The 19,800-nt window shown below is 44.3% G+C and overlaps 1 protein-coding gene across 2 annotated transcripts in view; it reads right to left on the minus strand.

Moving 5' to 3' along the window:
• LOC138504521 (uncharacterized) overlaps positions 1 to 19,800 on the minus strand; it is a 263,829-nt gene that overhangs the window by 104,274 nt on the left and 139,755 nt on the right. Inside the window, exon 3 of one of the 2 annotated variants that reach the window (XR_011279858.1) lies at positions 17,997 to 18,079. The gene's annotated coding sequence lies outside the window, so the exon portion shown is untranslated. Of the gene's footprint in view, positions 1 to 17,996; positions 19,526 to 19,800 lie in introns of those variants that run through there. The other variant, XR_011279857.1, reaches the window with a different exon arrangement.

Below are 19,800 nucleotides of genomic sequence, written 5' to 3' on the forward strand. Positions count from 1 at the left end.
ACCAGTCATCCTGGATCTTGGTGGCGAAGCATCGAAGATACTGTTCCAGGGTTTGATTGACACGTTCTGTGATTCAGTTGGTTTGAGGGTGGTAACCTGACGAAAGGGCACGTTGGATCCCTAAGCATTGACAGAGATGTTTCCAGAATAGTGAGATGTATTGAGGTCCGCGATTCGATATGATCTTGGAAGGGAGTCCATGCAAACGGAATATGTGTTCCAGGAAGATTCCTGCTAGTTCAGAAGAGGATGGTAATTTACGCAGGGGCGTAAAATGAGCCATATGAGTGAACAAGTCTATGGTAACCATGATGGTGGTGTACCCACGGGAAGGTGGCAGTTCCACAACGAAGTCCATAGCGATAATCTCCCAAGGCCTTGTTGGCAGTGTAGGTTGTAGTAGAAGGCCCGCTGGTTTCTTGTTATCGTGTTTATTTTGGCTACAGACAACACAGGATTGAATGTACTGCCGTACGTCGGGTCTCATCCTAGGCCACCAGAATTGCCTTTGTATCAGACGGAGGGTATTGGTGACACCACGATGTCCGGAGTGTAGGGTATCATGACAGAGATTCATTATTTTCTGTTGTAGTTTTTTTGTAGGGATGACCAATACATTGTCCTTGAACAAATAACCTTCCCGGACCTTTATATTCCATTGATTTCTTTTGGATGTGTCCTTCCACAGATCAGAGGATTGGGATTGGGCTTGGATTTCTTCAAGGAGGTTGACTGCCTGGGCCACAAAGATCGTGGGGGAAAACATCTGAGGATATGCCTCGTCTTCAGTGGACTCGTAGTCAGGTCGTCGAGATAAGGCGTCAGCAATCAGGTTTTGCGATCCTAGAACATGAGTGATATGGAATTGGTACTGGGCGAAGAAATATACCCAACGCACCTGACGACTGTTCCTACACTCCAAAGACTGTAGAATCTGGAGGTTCCGGTGGTCCGTACGGACCTGAACTGCATGTCTAGCTCCCAGAAGTAGATGTCGCCACTCAGTGAAGGCTTGGCGAATGGCTAACAATTCTTTTTCCAGGACTGAATAATGTGTTTCACTAGAAGTCAGGGTTCGTGAGAGGTAAGCAATTGGGTGTTCCAGTTTATCTCCTAATTCTTGTTTCAGGACTGCGCCAATGGCGTAATTTGAAGCGTCCGTTTCTACCAGGAAGGGACGGCTAGTATCGGGTTGAGCCAAGATAGGAGATTGTGTAAACTCTGCCTTTAAACGCTGGAAAGCCATATCTTGTGGTGTTGACCAGAGGAAAGGAGTGTCTTTCTTCAGGAGAGCAACAATCGGTTGTACTATCTCGGAGAAATTAGATATGAATTTCCGGTAGAAATTGGCAAGTCCCAGGAAAGATTGAATTTGTTCACGGAAGTAGGAGCAGGCCAGGTCAATATGGCTTTTACCTTTGAAGGATCCATACCAATTCCTTCTGGGCTAAGAATAAATCCTAGGTAATGAACGTAGGTTACATGAAACAAGCATTTTTCAGATTTGGCCAGGAGTTTATGATCTCGGAGTCTCTGCAACACTGCCTTCACGTGCTCTTCATGTTGTATAGGGTCCTTCGAGAAGATCAGTATGTCATCTAGATATACAATAACAAGGAGAAACAGGATGTCAGAAAACACCCTGTCCATAAAGCGTTGGAAAATTGCCGGGGCGTTAGCCACTCCAAAGGGCATGACTAGATACTCATAATGGCCAAAGGGTGTTCTGAAGGCGGTTTTCCATTCGTCCCCTTCCCTGACACGGATCAAATGATAGGCGCCCATGAGATCCAACTTGGTGAATATTACTGTGCCTCTCACGGCTTCCAGGATATCCGAAATCAGGGGTAACGGGTACCGGTCCTTGAGGGTGCATTGATTTAGCCCGCGATAATCAAGGCAGGGTCTGAGTTCTTTGGTATCCTTCTTGGGAACAAAGAATAGAGCAGCACCAGCAGGAGATTTCAAAGGTCTTATGATGCCATTTTCAAGGTTGGTATCCAGGTATTCTTTTAGGGCCTTCTTCACGGGTTCGGAAGGAATGAACATCTTGCTGAAGGGAATCACTGCAGAGGGTTCCGTATCTATTGCGCAGTCTTCAGGTCTGTGTGGGGGTAAGGCCTGGACAATGGCAGTCGAAAACACATCAGCATATGCTTGGTAGGCCTCAGGAACTTGCATGACATTGGATACCATTAGTGGTGTCTGTTGTTCCTTTGGGTGTGTTAATGGAGGTTCTAGGGATAAACAGTGAGACATGCAAAACTCTGAGCCTAGGAATAGAGAACCCGCAGACCAGTTGATATATGGGTTGTGTTTCTGTAGCCAGTGCATGCCCAGTACCAAGGGGTAATGAGCTGACTTAATGTCAAACCTGATCAGCTCCTGATGGTGATTTATTGAAAGCTGGATCTCCCTGGTCTGCAGGCTTATGGGCCCTGATGTGAGGGGTCTTCCGTCGATAGCTTCCACAAGTTGCATGGTGCTTCGTGTTTCGTAGGGAATCCAATGTTTAGCAACCCACTCATGATCGATGAATATTCCCATAGCTCTGCAATCTACTAGGGCCAAAATGGAATAGTTTGCATTCTTGGATGGTGATAAAAAGGCCTGTAGTACCACCAAATTGTTTTGTCCAGGAGAGTTCAAGGATGGAATGGATGTGGAGCAAACATCTCTCTCCCGAAGCTCTGCTCCATCTAGGATCGGGAACTGGCGTTTCCCGAACGCCGAGGGGGTGCTAAAGGACATTCCCTAACCAAATGCTTATCTGAGACACAGTACATGCACAGGCCCGTATGAATTCTCCTCATTCTCTCTTGTGGAGATATGGGTCCACGAAAGGCCCCAATCTGCATGGGCTCGGATTCCGTGACTGGGCTTGGGTTGATGTCCGGTCTGGGGGTACCTTCAAATGATACCTTGGAAGGAGTTCCCCTGGATCTTTTCTTTTCTGACTTCTTTTCCTGGATACGGAAGTCAATCTGCATGGCAAGATCCATTAGTGCCTGGAACGAGCTTGGTCGTGCCACTCTGGCCAGCTCATCCTTAATTTCTTCGTTCAATCCTCTCCTGAACAGGGTAAAACTCGCCTCAGTGGACCAGTCAGCTTCCTTTGCCAGTTGTTTAAATCGGGTCACATACGTGAGCATATCCTGGGTCCCTTGCTGAAAATCTAACAAGCGTTCTTGTGCGCTGTAGACCTGCTCGGGGCGGTCAAACATGTCTTTAAGGGCCTGTATAAACCCATCATATTCGTCCAAGAGGGCATCACTAGAGTTAACGAGGGGAGTGGCCCAAGTCAAGGCATTCCCGAAAAGGTGAGAGATTATAAAACCCACCTTGGCCCTGGGGGTCGCAAAGTAGTAAGGCTTGAAGGTAAAGTGAACCAAGCACGAATCCAGGAATGCACAAAGGGTTTTTGCTGAGCCGTCGTATTTATCCACGATGCCGCCCAGTATAACACTTTCTTTTGTAGCAGAATCCCGAGATAGGACCAATTGTTTGAGAGCGGCGTTCTCCGCTTTCAGATTCTGTACCTCGGTTGATAGTTCCTGCATACGATGCATCAGGTCCTGCACGGCAGCCTCCATGTCGATATCGCTTTCGATCGGATGGCGTCTCAAACTGTCAAGGAGTTCCCTCCTTCTCACCTGAGTCCGTTCTTTACCGGCGTCCTTAGTTGATGCCTTCTTATGGATGGAGCGGGTTTTGAAGAAGGCGGCCCATGTCCCTGCCGAATCCAGAATGCATTCAGTTTTCCAGGAGACCGAATCCAGGAATCCAGGAGGCAATGCAAGTTCGCTAGAACTCAAATCCAGGAGGTAAGAAGAAGGGGAGGTCAAGGAAGGTAAAGCGGGTGTGGAAAAAGAGAAGAACCGCGAGCTACGGAGCACACGTCTGGTTGCTACTTCGCAAAAGCATTGAGATGCGCAGAGCCGAAGAAGGCGTGGTCTAGAAATAGAGAAAGGCTACGTCCAACGCATGGAGCGAGAAGGAAATTCGCTGGACGGCCATATTGGAAGTATTAATGTGTACAAGCCCGTTGTGACAGGGACCATGAAGCCCAAAAGGGGCGCACCCTGCGATTCATGACAGAGGAATTATGCATGGCCACTCGAGCAACGCGAGGGCCCAGGAAAGAGACTAACCATTGACTGGTTAACTCGGTACAGCATACCAGAGATTGCAGCCTGGCGGCCATGAGCTTGTGGTCGACTAAATCGAATGCGGCAGAGAGATCTGACAGCATCAGAAGAGCTGGTTGGCCATGATCGTTTCTGTGCCATGGCGAGCACGACAGGCTGATTGACGGGGACCAAGTATAGCATGGTCTTCGATTAATTTTTGTAGCTGAAGGTACGCAGCTTAATCCATTACCTTCAGTAAGAATGGAACATTCGTTATTGGTCGATAGTGCTTGGGTATGAGTAGGTCAAGATAAGCTTTCTTGAGCAAGGGGGTGATCGAGGCCTCCTTGAGGTCAGTAGGTACACAACCCTCAAGAAAGGTCTGATTGATCAGGTTGGTAATCCAAGATCCGATAGTATCGAGACACTGGACCAACAACCTGGACGGACAAGCGTCACCCTTGCATGAGGTAGGATTCATGCCCAGAATCTTTTTCACAGCGGATACAGTACAAGGGGCGAAGGAAGGTTTGTTTAAATGTTGTCATCTGGGCATGGCAGCAGTGCTGATGACGCTGGTAGCGTGGGGCTGGAACTGAGCTGCTCAGTGCCTACAAGTGGTGGTGGTGAAGGCGTGGAAGGCTGAGGAGGCGTGCGGTGGATCCTAGAGCTGATGCCGGCAAGGAAGGACTGGGTATAGTAACGGTGGGTGGTTGAGCACTCACTTCCAAGTGAGAGGCAACCTTGGCGGTAAAGGCATCATAGATGGTTTGACACCAAGTGTCGCTGGGTGGAACCTAAGCACTACTTGGTGTGTTCGAGTTAAATTCCTGAAGAATGGAAAAGATCTCCTTTGAATGGGATTGAGCTTGACAGATGTGATTACTATGGTAGGCAGATTTGGCCTGAATGACAGCGGTTTTAAAGTTCTTAACTGCGCTTTTATATTCAGCAAGCAAGGTGGAAGAGGGCTGTTTCTGCCAAGCGTGCCTGAGGGAGAGAATGTCATTGTTGAACCATTGCTTAGATTCGGGTTTAATGATCCTTTATTGATGAGCTGGGTTCTGATGACGCGAGGCGTCCCTCAGGGATCCTCTCTCTCTCCCATATCTTCAATATTTACATACTCCCTCTTCTTCTGCTGCTTGATGACCTGGGTGTTCTGTACACCAACTACGCTGAAGGTCATCTTGGAACTAACTGGTTCCTACCCAAATGATGCCAAAGCCATTTCGGCCATTTAGTCAATCATCCATTCCTGGATGGCTCATAACTCAATGCCTCTAAATGCCGACAAAACCGAGCTTCTTATTGCTGCCTCCAGTTATATGCTAAAGAACCTTCCCGCCAAATATGCTTCATTTTGTATAGCCAATGTCTGTATCCCTGTTGTCCAAAGTATCAAGATGCTCGGGGTCACTATTGACGCCGAACTCTCTATGCGTCCTCATGTGGCCAAAATCAGAGCCACATGTGGCTGGATCAACAAACAGCTCTGTTCACTACGTCCTTTTCTACCCATCAATTGCATGTCCCTTCTGACCTCAACCCTTATCAACTCAAGGCTGGACTATTGCAATAGGTAAGTAGGTGAAAGGCCGAATGCATGCGCTCTGCACGTTACAAAATAGAAAATGTGGAGTTGAGCTGCGCCGCTGTGGTCAGTACTGTGTGCTCCTACTACTCCACAGTGAAAAAAAATACAATAGTACTGAAAATGACCCGCAGATCGCGTTCCTCCTGATTGGTAATATAAGTGGATTATATACAATTATACAAATATATAAAAAGCAAATTGCTCACAAGTCCATATGTCGGTGCACTTTATTAACACCCTCGTCAGCCGACACGTGTTTCGACAAAGCGTCGTTTTCAAGGCTGACAGAGTCAAACAATGATTCCAATCGCATGAAATAGATCAATTTCATATTCCTAGAAAGTTATAAAAACAAATTAATTATATATATAACCAATTTGTGTATGAAATCATCAACAGTATTGTGAATTAAAGAATAACGATCCATGAATAAATAAATAAATAATGGGATAAACATACCCAATTAGTGAAGATCAATGTGTGCATTATGGAAGAGGAGCAGGGAGAGAAAGAATGGTAATATGTTACTATAATTGTTAATAATGTTAAATCATAAAACAAATAATATTGATATGTCAAGTTATCACATTAATCATGCATTGTTTATGCTTGTGCAGCAATCCAAGAAACACCATTTGCCCTCCTCTATCCGGTTTAAATCTGTACAGTAAATATAAGTAACTGTCTAGTTCTTATGTAAAGACTATAAAGTTGTATTAATGTAAGGATAAATTCTCACCTATCTGCTGTAGATTGTATTGTAGACAATATCCAATACGAAATTAACATTCCAAATTATGTCCAAATGTGGTTATATCCATAGAATGTGTATTGCACTAATGTGGCCTGTGAACACGAAAGTAAAGACATTATGTAATTCCTTATTCATATTGAATTCTGAAAACCTTTCTTTGTAAACATTTCCCTTATTCATGATGTGCTTACCATCCGGCTATCGGTGTGGTTTGGTTTTCACGAGTCACGTATATGTTTCAAATTGGTTCGATGTTTCCATTATATTCTGTCCATTGTAGTTTACCTATTTATTAAATATGAAACTGCCTTTTAATAGGTAGAGATTTTTGGTTTAACCTGTAAAAGTATTATTAAAAATTGTTCACTTACCATATATGTGGGTTCAATCCCGTGAACAATTGTTATGAAGGAGTCAAAGACGTGTCCGAAGGGCTCGGCGTCTTAAATACTGTATGAAAAATGCGCGCGATCTAATGTCATTGCGCATGCGTCAAAGTCTGTTCACTATACAGATGCGCATGCTCTGTAGGGAGAATAGTGTTCAGAGAATGCGCAAGCGTTCCTTGTAATATGAATAGTGTTCCTTGTTGCGCACAATTGCGCATCTAATGTTTCAAAATTAGTGTATGTAGATACGTGCATCGTTCTCTATTACAATCACAATTAGCAATCTATATATAGGATAAATAAAATATTTGGTAAAATGTGATGATGGCCACAAAATATTATTGTAAATATCTTTATTCCTAATATGGGGTCGTTCAATTTGCTGCCCGAACTAAACAATGCACGATGCATGTTCATCAGAATGCACATGGATGTACTCTACAGTATTAAATATCTACAAAGAAGTGCTGTTTGAAACATCCGACTTCAACGCCTGATATGTATATGACTTTGTGGTTTACCCGCTGACAATGAAGTATAGATTGGATGTCTCTCAATAACCCAAATGTTTGAACAAGTTACAATACCAATTTGACTAAAACATGCGAAAAACCCTTTTTACCAGCATGACATAGTAATCATAAAAAGACATGCATCTCGTGGTCTGAGTTGAGACCTAACTCTGTACAGCGGAAACGGCATATACATTTGGCTTCCATTTGTCGAAGTTTGAGGGTGATATCTCCCCCTCGTGTATTCAACCTTGCTCTCTTTAATCCAATAAAACGTATGCCCGTCTTGTCATCTGTTTGATGTTTGGTTTGCCAATGAATGGCAAGAGGCAGTCTGGGATCCTGGCTGCCCAAACCTGAGAGATGCTCACGAATCCTAAATCTTAATTGTCTAATAGTAGACCCTATGTAGGTCTTGTCACAGATGCATTTTAATGCATACACTACGTATCTCGTTCTACAATTGATGAAATCTGTGATTTGTGTTGTGTATCCATTTATGATGGTACGCTGAGTAACATTATCTTCTGCATATTTGCACATTGAACAGGTTCCATATTTGTGGAAACCTGTTATAGGAGTTAACCATGTTTGACTTGTATTTTGTGCCTCATTTCTAATCTGTAAAAATGACGGGCTGGTTTTTTCCCGATTTGTCGTTGATCTGGTAAATACGAATCTCGGTTTGTCTGTCAAATAAGGCCTTATATCTTTGTCAAGTAAAAGGATGTCCCAATGACGTAGTAATAACTTGTATAGATACTTGGTATCCTTTGAATACTTAGTAATGACATCAACGGTCGAGTGAGTTTTGGTTTCATGTTTTTTAGTCTGCAAGGTTATAGCTCTGTCTATCGTGTGATATCTATTGAGGCTTTTATTAATGTTGACTTTGGAATAACCTTTTTGATAAAACCTAGTCATTAAAAGTTCACATTCCCGCTGAAAGTCTTCATCTTTTTTACAATTCCTGCGAGCCCTGTAAAATTCTCCATTTGGAATATTCTGTATGGTCGAAGACCGGTGACAACTAGTGAAGTGCAAAGTGGAATTGGCCTCAGAAGGTTTCCTAAAAGTCTTGGTATTGATGACATTATTCTCTATGAATATCGTGAGATCTAAGAAATCTATACTACAGCAACTATGTTGTGCTGTGAATCTAATACCGTAAGTATTGTTGTTCGCATGTATAAGAAAATCTGATAACTCCTGAGTTGATCCTGACCAGATCATGAAAATGTCATCTATAAATCTCTTCCAGAGTACAATTTTGAAATGATGCTGTGTGTTATTTAAAATGTGATTTTCTTCCATCTGTGACATGAATACATTTGCCAGTGACGGGGCATATTTGGCCCCCATCGCTACACCTTTTACCTGAGCAAAGTATTGTTGATTGAATAAAAATACATTATTTTCAAGTGTGAATTTGAGAAACATTTTGAGCATGGTCACATGAGTTCGATATGAGGCGGATTCATTCCGGTATGTGTAATCTAAACACGCCACCGCTAAATTGTGATCTATACTGGTGTACAGTGCGGAGACATCCAAGGTAACTAGCAAATAATCTGATTGCCATTTGATTTGTTCAAGTATTTGTATGACATGTGTTGTGTCCTTAATACACGAGGACATCTTGGTGACATGGTCTTTCAAGGCATTATGCAAGTATTTGGACAGACCACCTGTGGCCCACCCAATCCCACTCATAATGGGCCTGACCTCTGGTAGATGTTCATAGGTTTTGTGTATTTTGGGCAGAAAATAGATGGTTGGCATGGTGGGTTCACTAATACTCAGGAACTTTTTTTCCTCATCTGTTAGATATCCCAATGTGAACCAGTCATTAATCAAAATCATATTTTTGACTATTTCTTTAGTTGGATTTGCCTTTAAGCGTTGGTAACAATTAGGAGTATCTAAATGTTGATAAGCCATCTGCAAGTAATCATTGGTTTTTAAGTGTCACTATGTTACCACCTTTATCAGCTACTTTTATAATTATCGATCGGTCTTGTGCTCGTCTGTGAGAGATGCTCTTTCTGCCTTCATTAGATTAAAAAAAGCTTTGCGATTTGGAGATTGTGGTTTATCCATGTGTCTGTGTATGTCCTTTATTACAGCCTGATGGAAGTTTCAAGTTTCACGGGATTGAACCCACATATATGGTAAGTGAAGAATTTTTAATAATACTTTTACAGGTTAAACCACAAATCTCTACCTATTAAAAGGCAGTTTCATATTTAATAAATAGGTAAATTATAATGGACAGAATATAATGGAAACATCTAACCAATTTGAAACATATACGTGACTCGTGAAAACAAACCACACCGATAGCCGGATGGTAAGCACATCATGAATAAGGGAAATGTTTACAAAGAAAGGTTTTAAGAATTCAATATGAAGGAATTACATAATGTCTTTACTTCCGTGTTCATAGGCCACATTAGTGCAATACACATTCTATGGATAACACCACATTTGGACATAATTTGGAATGTTAATTTCGTATTGGATATTGTCTACAATACAATCTACAGCAGATAGGTGAGAATTTATCCTTACATTAATACAACTTTATAGTCTTAACATAAGACCTAGACAGTTACTTATATTTACTGGACAGATTTAAACCGGATAGAGGAGGGCAAATGGTATTTCTTGGGTTGCTGCACGAGCATAAACAATGCATGATTAATGTGATAACTTGACATATCAATATTATTTGTTTTATGATTTAACATTATTAACAATTATAGTAACATATTACCATTCTTTCTCTCCCTGCTCCTCTTCCATAATGCACACATTGATCTTCACAAATTGGGTATGTTTATCCCATTATTTATTTATTTATTCATGGATCGTTATTCTTTAATTCACAATACTGTTGATGATTTCATACACAAATCGGTTATATATATATATAATTAATTTGTTTTTATAACTTTCTAGGAATATGAAATTGATCTATTTCATGCAATTGGAATCATTGTTTGACTCTGTCAGCCTTGAAAACGACGCTTGTCGAAACACGTGTCGGCTGACGAGGGTGTTAATAAAGTGCACCGACATATGGACTTTTGAGCAATTTGCTTTTTATATATTTGTATAATTGTATATAATCCACTTAAATTACCAATCAGGAGGAACGCGATCTGCGGGTCATTTTCAGTACTATTGGACTATTGCAATAGCTTTCTGCCCGGCATGTCTTCTGCTAACATCACAGCTCTTCAGACCACTCAGAACAGTGCTGTACGTGCCGTATTTGCCCTACCCAGACAACATTCTATCACTGAAGCCCGGAAAAAATGACACTGGCTTCCTATCCGGCACAGACTCTCTTTCAAAATACTTACACTCACGTATAAATGCTTGAATGACATTGCACCCAGCTACCTCTCAGCACGGATTCATAGTTACATTCCAGGTCTTCCTCTTGGGTCAACGGATCAGGCCAGACTTTCTCAGCCTCGCTTCCGTCTTGCCAAATTTGGCAAAACAAACTTCAATGTTCTTGCCCCAGCCTGGTGGAACTTGATTCCACTTCACCTCAAGTCCTCCACTTCCTTATCCGACTTTAAAAGGAACCTGAAGACCTTCCTTTTCTCGGCTACTTAGTTCTGTGCTTTCTCGGTCTTCGATTCTGATCTCCGTCACACTCACTGTTTGTTTGTCGTGTTTCATGTACGCCTTGAGGCCTGCGGGTGATTTCGTGCTCTATCAAGAATTAAAATAAAGAAATAAATAATAGGCGCTGTGACAAATCCCTGGATGTCATCAATTATCCCCTAGGAGGAGCCCCTTCCCATGAGGCCAGGCAGGTGAAGCTGCTACCAGATGGTCCCCCTGGGGGTAGAAGTCAGCGGGTGGATCTCATGGGGGAAGCCCCATATGGGATTAGTGACGACCTGGGGAGAATGCGGTATCCCCATTGCCCACCTTACCTTAACCCACCTTCCTCAACTACTTCCTACAACACCATCCCTTGTGTTCTGTTTACTTAAAACCAGTAAGGTATGAAGTACTAGGACGAGGAAGAGTGTGGACTCCTCAAGGGACCTATATCCCTTATGTACTGAGACAAGGGAGAGACCAACTGACTCACTTGGAGTACTAAAGATCAGTACTGGGATGAGGAAGAAGTGCGGAAGCATAGGGAGCACGAATAAAAATATGAGTGAACAGTCTTTTCCTACCTCTGATTGGGCAGAACCCATTCAAAGGAGAGGAAGGAAACTTCGACGATTCAGAGAAGGCTGGAGAGTGAGAGTTGGTCAGAAAGCAGAGACTGAGATGCTCACCAGGAGGTAGAGCAGTCACGTAAGGGTCTGCTGAGCACAGACCAACAGAGCCACAGAGAGGCAGGCGTTCAGCAGAGCAAGAGAGTTGGTACGCACATCCCAAGGCACTGCAACCCGCCAAACGAGAAACACTGTGGATACGCTGCAGCAGGGGGAAAGCCACAAGAGAATCGGGTGAGAAGAAAGGGAAGTCTGCAACCAACCGGAGAACACCAGCAAGCCTCTCACAGGGATCTGGCTGTCAGGGTGGTTAGTGGGACCATGAAAAGCTGAGAAGCAATAGTCGGAGACCTATACCCAATAACGAGCAGCATTCCAAGGCATCTTCACAGTCACAGTACCTGGTGAGTTGCTGAGCGGGTCTGCCCAAGTATAGAGTGGAAGAACCATGGGTCTGGGACCCGAGAGAAAGAAACAAATACCAAGGGATTTGGGACCTGAGAAAAGAAACCAATACCAAGGGGCCTGGAACCCTACAAAGAGAATACCTGGCAGAATAGTGAACTGGGTATATGCATTGGGAACTGTGAAGAGCCAAGAAAAGTCAGGACCCACACCCAATAACACTATGTCTCCTAAATCATCTTCATAGTCACAGTACCTGGCAGGGTAGTGAACCAGGTAGACTGTGAACACAGAACATTGTGAGAAAAGGCCAGGGGAAGGAAAGCATTCCCCCTGGTGTGGATGAACATTGTGAAAGGAGTCACAGAAGGGAGTTATTCTCTTGGCATTGTGAATTGCACTTTAAGACCAGGAAATGGAAGACACTTGTCCTGAAAAAGGTTAGAGGGAGGGAGCCCCCCCAAAAAGTGAAGATATAAGACTTTCTTTCTATGTATCTTGATGGCGACCCAATCCAAGGAACCCTTTGAGACTTATGATTTGTACCCCTGGAGAAGAACATTTCATTTGCATAATCCAGAAGTGAACTTTGGGCTGTTGTCCAGAAGAAGGGAGCCATTCTTCTGGATCAAGAAGACCAATCCTTTTCCTTAATTTAGTTTATAAGTTAAGGGTTGGATATAAGTTTTGACACAGAACGGTGGACGGACATCCTGAGGGACTCCCTGGTATTTAGGTGAGGCAGGGAATCCCCTCTGAGAGCTATGGTCGGATAGGGTTTTCTCTTTCATTTTCTCACTGATAAAATTCTGTAGCCAAAAGCATTCCACATGTGTGACTGTCTCCTACTTCTACACACAGCGCTTATCCTCTCTTACTGCTGGTTCATAAACTCACCCGGTGCATCGAACCATCTCTATGGACATAACGAATACCTGAAATTGCAATTTTTGAAGTTAATTGCATAAACCAGTTTATTATTTTGGTCGCCGAGGTAAACACACTATTACCTATGTCCATTACTTCATAACCTAACATTAAGGCATTCATTGCAGTAAGGATTTTGCTGGTCCAACTTGTTTTATTTTCCCCAGTGCTTATCTCAATGTCCATGATCATTTTACATCGGGGCATTGCTCATTCCAAATTCAGGAGCAATCTCACAGCTGCATGGTCACTATATTCATCATATTTTATCTTTAATTCCTCCATGTTATCTAAGTAGCAGCTGGTGATGAAAATATAATCCAATGCGGCCTGCTTTTCCCCTTACTTCCAGGAATAATTCCAAGGAGGGTCACCCTTTGTTCTACTGTTCAGCTGACATATCCCCATTTGCTCATAAAACCACACCGGTATCTGCCCTGTACATTATGATTCTTTTATTTCATATTACAATCAGCCATGGTATTACTTCTGTCCTCATTCTCTTCGATCTATCCTTTGTTTTGACATGGTCAACCATGCCATCCTGCTCAATCGCCTCAGCGACAACCTTGGTATTACTGATGAAGCCCTGGGCCAGTTGAACTCCTTTCTCACTGACTGATCCTCTAAGGTCCAACTGGGGTCTTTCCTCTCTTCTATCTCTCTCTCTCTACTTGTGGTGTTCACCAGCAGTCTAACCTCTCTCCCTGGTTCTTCAACCACTACTTGGACCTCTTGCCACAGTAAAACTGAGCATGAATCTCTCTCTCTCTCTCTCCAAGCAGAGAGTTGGGGGCAGATCCATCTCTTTGGCTGGGGCCTCGCTCTCGAACAGCCTATCTGCCTCTCTAAAACATGAGCAGAACCACCGCCTGTTTTCGGAAGCAACTCAAGACCTTCCTTTTCGCTTTTGCTTTGTCTCTTCCTCTCCTCTGCTGATGACCCGACTGCTCCGCGTACTGGTGATCTGGTCACCCTCTGAACTCAGGCCCAGGCTCCTGCATGTCCAGTTGCCCTTGCACTGCCTCCGGACTCCCCAGAACTTAGTGGTCTGTATCTGATGCAACCCTACAGTCCCTTCCCTCTGCACTCATGAACCACCTGCTGGCTGCACTTGTGAGTTAGCTGCACTTCCCCGTTCCCCTCTCCCCTGGCACTTCTCCCCTTCCCTCTTCCCGCACTTGCACGATATGAATGACAAGGCTTAGTAAGATCGTTATTTTTTCCTCCCTTTGTTCCCCCCTCTTTGTCTTGTCACGCCTAGAAATATATTTTTTTAAAACATTTTTATTAGTTTATTCAAACAAACAATACAAACCAAACTTGCAGTGCATACGGTAACATTTCAATTATGCATCGCTTAATTGTGTTCACTGCTCCCCTTGTCCCACCCCCCATTCCGAGCCCTCTCCTTCTCACGTTCTGTTTCTGAATCTTGCAATACGGTGTCCTCTGCCATGGGTTTTGTTGGGTCGCGCATTGACCCAAATAACTCAGCTATTAATAGCTTCCAGGCCACGAGGGTCTCCGTCTCTCCCCCTCAATACTGCTTGATTCTTGCCATACCATGGTTTCTGCCTCAGCCCATTTCTGCAAATCTTTCCACCATACCTCTAATCGTGGTCTGTGGCATGTCTTCCACCCCATAGCAAGTCTCCTTTTTGCCAGTGCATATGCCAGGTCCTTTAGCTTGCTCACATGCTTGAGTTTTTTAGGTCTAGGGAACGCCCCAACAAGCAGGCCCACACTGTATCGACCGCAATTTTAATGCCTCTTTCCACTAGTCTGAGCCACTTCGCTCCAAAATCGCTCGATGACCGGGCATGACCAAAACATATGTACCATACCAGCATTCTCTTCATCGCATTTGGGGCATGCTTGCCGCCCTACATTCTTAAATCTAGCTATCACCTGGGGTGTGATATGCGTAATATACAGTTGAATCTGCTTTAGTCTTGCATTCCTCGATACCTTCTTATGATACCCTTGGGCGTGTTCCCACATCCCATCATCCATCGGGGCTCCCACCTCCGCCTCCCAGTCTGGTCTCAGTTGTACTACCTCTTTCCCTACTTTGGACATCATCATCTCGTATATTCTGGATATCTCATGTACCCTCTCTGCTATGTCATATATTGTATCTATGGTGACATCTGGTTCTTCCTCCAGTACCACTTCGGGCCATGTCCTCTTAATTCTCCGCACCATTCTATGATACGCGATATACTGGCCTATATGTAACCCAGTTTCCTCCCTCAACACCTCAAAATCTATTATAGTCCCTTCTTGCCAAACATCACCCATTGTTGTTATCCCAACCAGTTCCCAGTGGTTTCTGATTATCATCCTTAATTGCTTCTCTTCACCCGCCAGTGCTACTAATGGTACCTGCGGGGAACACGGGGATGGGATCTCCATCATCCGGCACGCCCTGCGCCATATCCTCCATCCAAGTACCATCATTTTTGGGCGCCCTTCCATTTCTGCCTTGGGAAGCCACATGATCTCCTTTAAATAAAATGGGGCACAATCTTGTCTAAACAGCCTAGATTCAGAGGTCGTCTCCTCTGAGAGCCATTTAGCCACATATTGCAGTTGGCTTGCCATATAATAAACCTCATAATTAGGCAGTTTGATACCCCCTCTCTCATAGAAATTCTGTAGCTTCCAGAGGGCCACTCTATTTTGTGTGCCATGCCAAAGGAAATCCCTGCACATACTGTCCAATCTAACAAAGAACTTCTTTGGTATCAAGTGCGGTATATACCCAAAGTAGTGCAGAAGCCTAGGTAGGACCACCATCTTCAACATTGCCCCTCGTCCCATCATTGCCAAACGCAGCTTCACCCAGAACCTCATGCAATTTTCAATTTTCTTAACGGCTACCTCCGTATTGCGCTTATGTTCTTCTTCCACCGTATGATATATATCTGACCCTAAGTAGTGAAATGTGCTAACCTCCCACGGTATCTCTAACACCGGTAGCTGTTTCAACTGGATCCCTTTATATCCACCCAATGGGAACATGCTACATTTCTGAGGGTTCACTGCTATACCAGACAGCCCTGCATATCTTTCCATCACTTCCAAGATGTATTGGAGGTTCTCCTCCGGGTGTCGCAAATACAACAGTATGCCAGCCGCATATAGGGAGATTAGATGTCGTTCCCCTCACACAGCAATACCCATCATATCATATTGTTGCCTCAAATATATTGCTCGGGGTTCCAGGGCTAATATATAGAGCATGGGGGACCATGGACATCCTTGTCTGGTACCCCTACGGAGTTGTCATCTTTCAGATATCACTGCTCCAGTTTTAACTCTGACCAGCGGTTCACTATATAACATTTTTGCCCACTGTAGATATCCAGGCTTCATTCCATAGCCCGCTAAGGCCTCCAACAGCCATGGCCATTTGACCGAGTCAGAGGCCTTTATTGCGTCTAGTGACACAATTGCCAATTCACCTTCATTCTCATTCCCATGCTCAATAACTCGATGGAGTCGTCTAAGATTATTAGATATGTTCCTGTTCAGGACATAGCCCATCTGGTCAGGATGTATTAATTTGCCAATAACCCTCCTCAGTCTGTTTGCCAAAACAGCCGTCAGTATTTTGCTGTCTTGATTGAACATTGATAGGGGTCTATATGAACCGCAGCTATGCCCAGGCTTGTTAGGTTTGGGCAGCGGTATTATAATCGCTTCTCTAAGTGATTCTGGCAGTCTGCCCAGATCATATGCCTCATTCAACATTTCTAAAAGCGGAGGGAGCACCTCTCCCTTAAATATCTTATAGAATTAACTTGGGAGTCCATCAGCCCCCAGAGTTTTGCTGGTGGGCAACTATCTTACCACCTCTTCTAACTTGTGACGTTGTCCTTAAATGGGAGAAACCACATGTACAGTAATACATATTGTCTCTTGAATGTATAACCAGGAAGTTCTAGTTTATTTAATCCATGTATGGACTTTCCTCTAATGGCAAGGCTGTCAATTGTTGTTACCTAGGAGACGGGGGCTCGAGCGGAGGAGGGAGAAAAGGACGGTTACGCATGGCCGTATTGAGGAGGGGTTCGCTTGAAGAAACAGCTGTTGGCTCCGGCCTGGAAGTTATAATAACGATACGAAGTTGCGCCGTTGCGCAGGTTGCCGAGTTTTGGTTTGATCTACGTTTTTTTTTAAATAGCGATTGTGATCGCGGACTTGGCCAAGAGAGGCACCATCCCCGAATTAACGAAGGAGCCGAGTCTGGAGGGCAGAAGCTGATCGTGGACGTGGCTGAGGCGAGCGGCAGGGGACGCCGTTATCCTGGAGAAGCTCGATACAACGACCGTAGTCGCTGACTTTGCCGAGAGAGGCACTCTCTCAGATCCAACGAAGGCGTCGTATCCGGAGGGCAGACGCTGATCGAGGAGGTGACCGCGACGGGAGAGATCGTACGCAGTTGTCTTGGAGGAACCGTGCAGAACCGGCTACGAGACGTAAGAAGAGAATGACGGATCGCAGAGGTCCTCGCCTACAGGGAGCGGTAGGACGAGAATAAGTAAGTCCAGAAAGAACTGCATGGGAGCTTTGATGTTAGTGACAAACTTCGGAGGAGGGGAATCATTATAGACTGCTGGGAACCACCGATAAGGACACAACTGTAGTTAATGGATATTTTAAGGAGCAGATTGCCTAATAAAGTTTAGGATACGGGGCTGTATAAATAAGCAGCGAATCGCAGAATTATTTTACGAACATATTGATGCATAAAAACCACGTAAGAAGGGAGTCTCAAAGGTGTTTTTAGCACCTCCAATGAACTGGAACACCTATGGAGGAGTAGTTGCAGAGACTCAACAACGATGTGTTAGGAACCAGGTCTACCAATATAAGCATCTCCAAAAATATCTGCAGAAGTGTGAGAGGAGAAGTTTGACTAATTGAGGAAAACAAATATAGGAGTACTCTGCGAGAAAAGAGACTAGAAGTAACAACATCCCCAAAGGAAAAGTCAAAGTAGAAAAGAGACACAACTTACCTTGGAACAGAGGAGAAAACCGCATTGGAACAAAGCTGTCCAGATCCAACAGTGAAAACGTATCCTTTTCACGTAAACGATTTCTGAAAGAAAAGAGGAAACCATTGTTAATAAAGTTAGTTGGGTTCTCGTTAAATTCCCTACAAACCATTTGTTGTCTCAGTTTTCTTAAATTTATACAGTATTGAAGCCAGGTCATCACATAACTCTTCTAAAGTGATCGGTGCATCCAACTCCTCTCTCTCCTCAGCACTGATCTGCGGCAATCCTATATCCTCCAATGTTTCTATTATCGTCGGGTGATTACTCTCCCCATCATCTCAATACAGGAGCCTGTAATAGTCTGCAAACTCCTGGTTAACTCCTTCTTGGGTATCAACTACACTTCCATCTTCCCTTGTTATCGTTCTAATCGTGGGTTTGGGGGTTTCACTCTTGTATTGCCATGCCAAGATCCTTCCTGGTTTATCCCCTCCCGCATGCTGTCTATATATTCTTTTATAGTTAAGGTTGCACAGTCTTTCCCAGTGCCCAGCACATTCCTGCTGCAGCCTGAGTATCAATTCAGTGTCTTCCTTGGTATTATTGTCTCCCTTCAATGCCCTTTCCAATTTTCCCTCAGTTTCCCGCATGTCAGCCAGGATCCCTCCTTGCAATCCTTTAGATTTTGCTATGGCTACCCCTCTCATCACAACTTTAAAGGCTTCCCACAACGTGCCCGCCGAGTCCACACTACCAGTATTCATCTCAAAGTAGTTAACAATCTCCTCCCTCATATCCTCCCTAAAAAAGGGGTCTTTTAGCAACTCTGCTCTGAGGCGCCATGTCGGAATCCTCCCTCTCGGGGGTCGATATTGCCATCCGAGGATCAGAGGCGAGTAGTCCGAGAGGACCCTCTCTTTATATTCCGCATGTGTGATTTCCGTCATCTTGTCTTGTGTGACAAAAACATAGTCCAACCTTGTGTGTAATTGCTGCGGGGCAGAATAATGCGAATATTGCTTCTCTTGGGGGTGTCGTGACCTCCACACATCTCTGAAACCAAAGTCATTCAGCAATGTCTGCAGCGCTTTAGCGGCTGGGGCAGGTCTATCCATTTTCCCATCTGATCTATCAACCTTAGGGTTTAGTACGCAATTTAAGTCTCCTCCCCTGATCACCGTGCTCCCCACACACATGCTAAGGTTGTTACACTGGGTTCTATAGTATGCCGCTGTGTTTTGATTGGTGGCATACCTATGTACAATGCTTATCTCCCTATTTTCCACCAATCCCCTCATCATGACCATCCTCCCGTCCGTCTCAAATGTCATCTGTAACAGCTGAAATGAGACATGTGGCGCCACCCAGATAATCACTCCCCTGGCATAAGTTGAATATGATGAGCCCACCAAAGTCCCCTTCCATTTCTTCCCAATCATCTCCATCTTATCTTGCGTCAGGTGCGTCTCTTTCAGCAAGGCTATGTCTATCGTCTGTCTATGTAGGTATAGCATACCCTTATTCCTCTTTAAGTAGCTATTGAGCCCCCTGACATTCCAAGTAATTATTTTAAGATTCCCCATTACTTGTTAGAGTCCCACTCCTCCCCCCACCTGTGCAGTCCAAATCCGATTGTTTTTCCCATCTATATAGGCTTGTTTCCCAACTCAAACTTCCCTTAACTAAAAAACACCACAAACACCCCAACCTCCCTCCCTCCCACCTCCCTTCCCTGTCCCAACAGCACCCTCCCCAACTGTTGCCCAGCTCCATCCCTGGATCTCAGGCACCCCCGCATCTAGCCCTTTCTGGCAATAGCCCG

The sequence above is a fragment of the Ambystoma mexicanum genome, chromosome 11, assembly GCF_040938575.1.
Source record: "Ambystoma mexicanum isolate Mex_15411 chromosome 11, UKY_AmexF1_1, whole genome shotgun sequence".
Taxonomy (NCBI): domain Eukaryota; kingdom Metazoa; phylum Chordata; class Amphibia; order Caudata; family Ambystomatidae; genus Ambystoma; species Ambystoma mexicanum.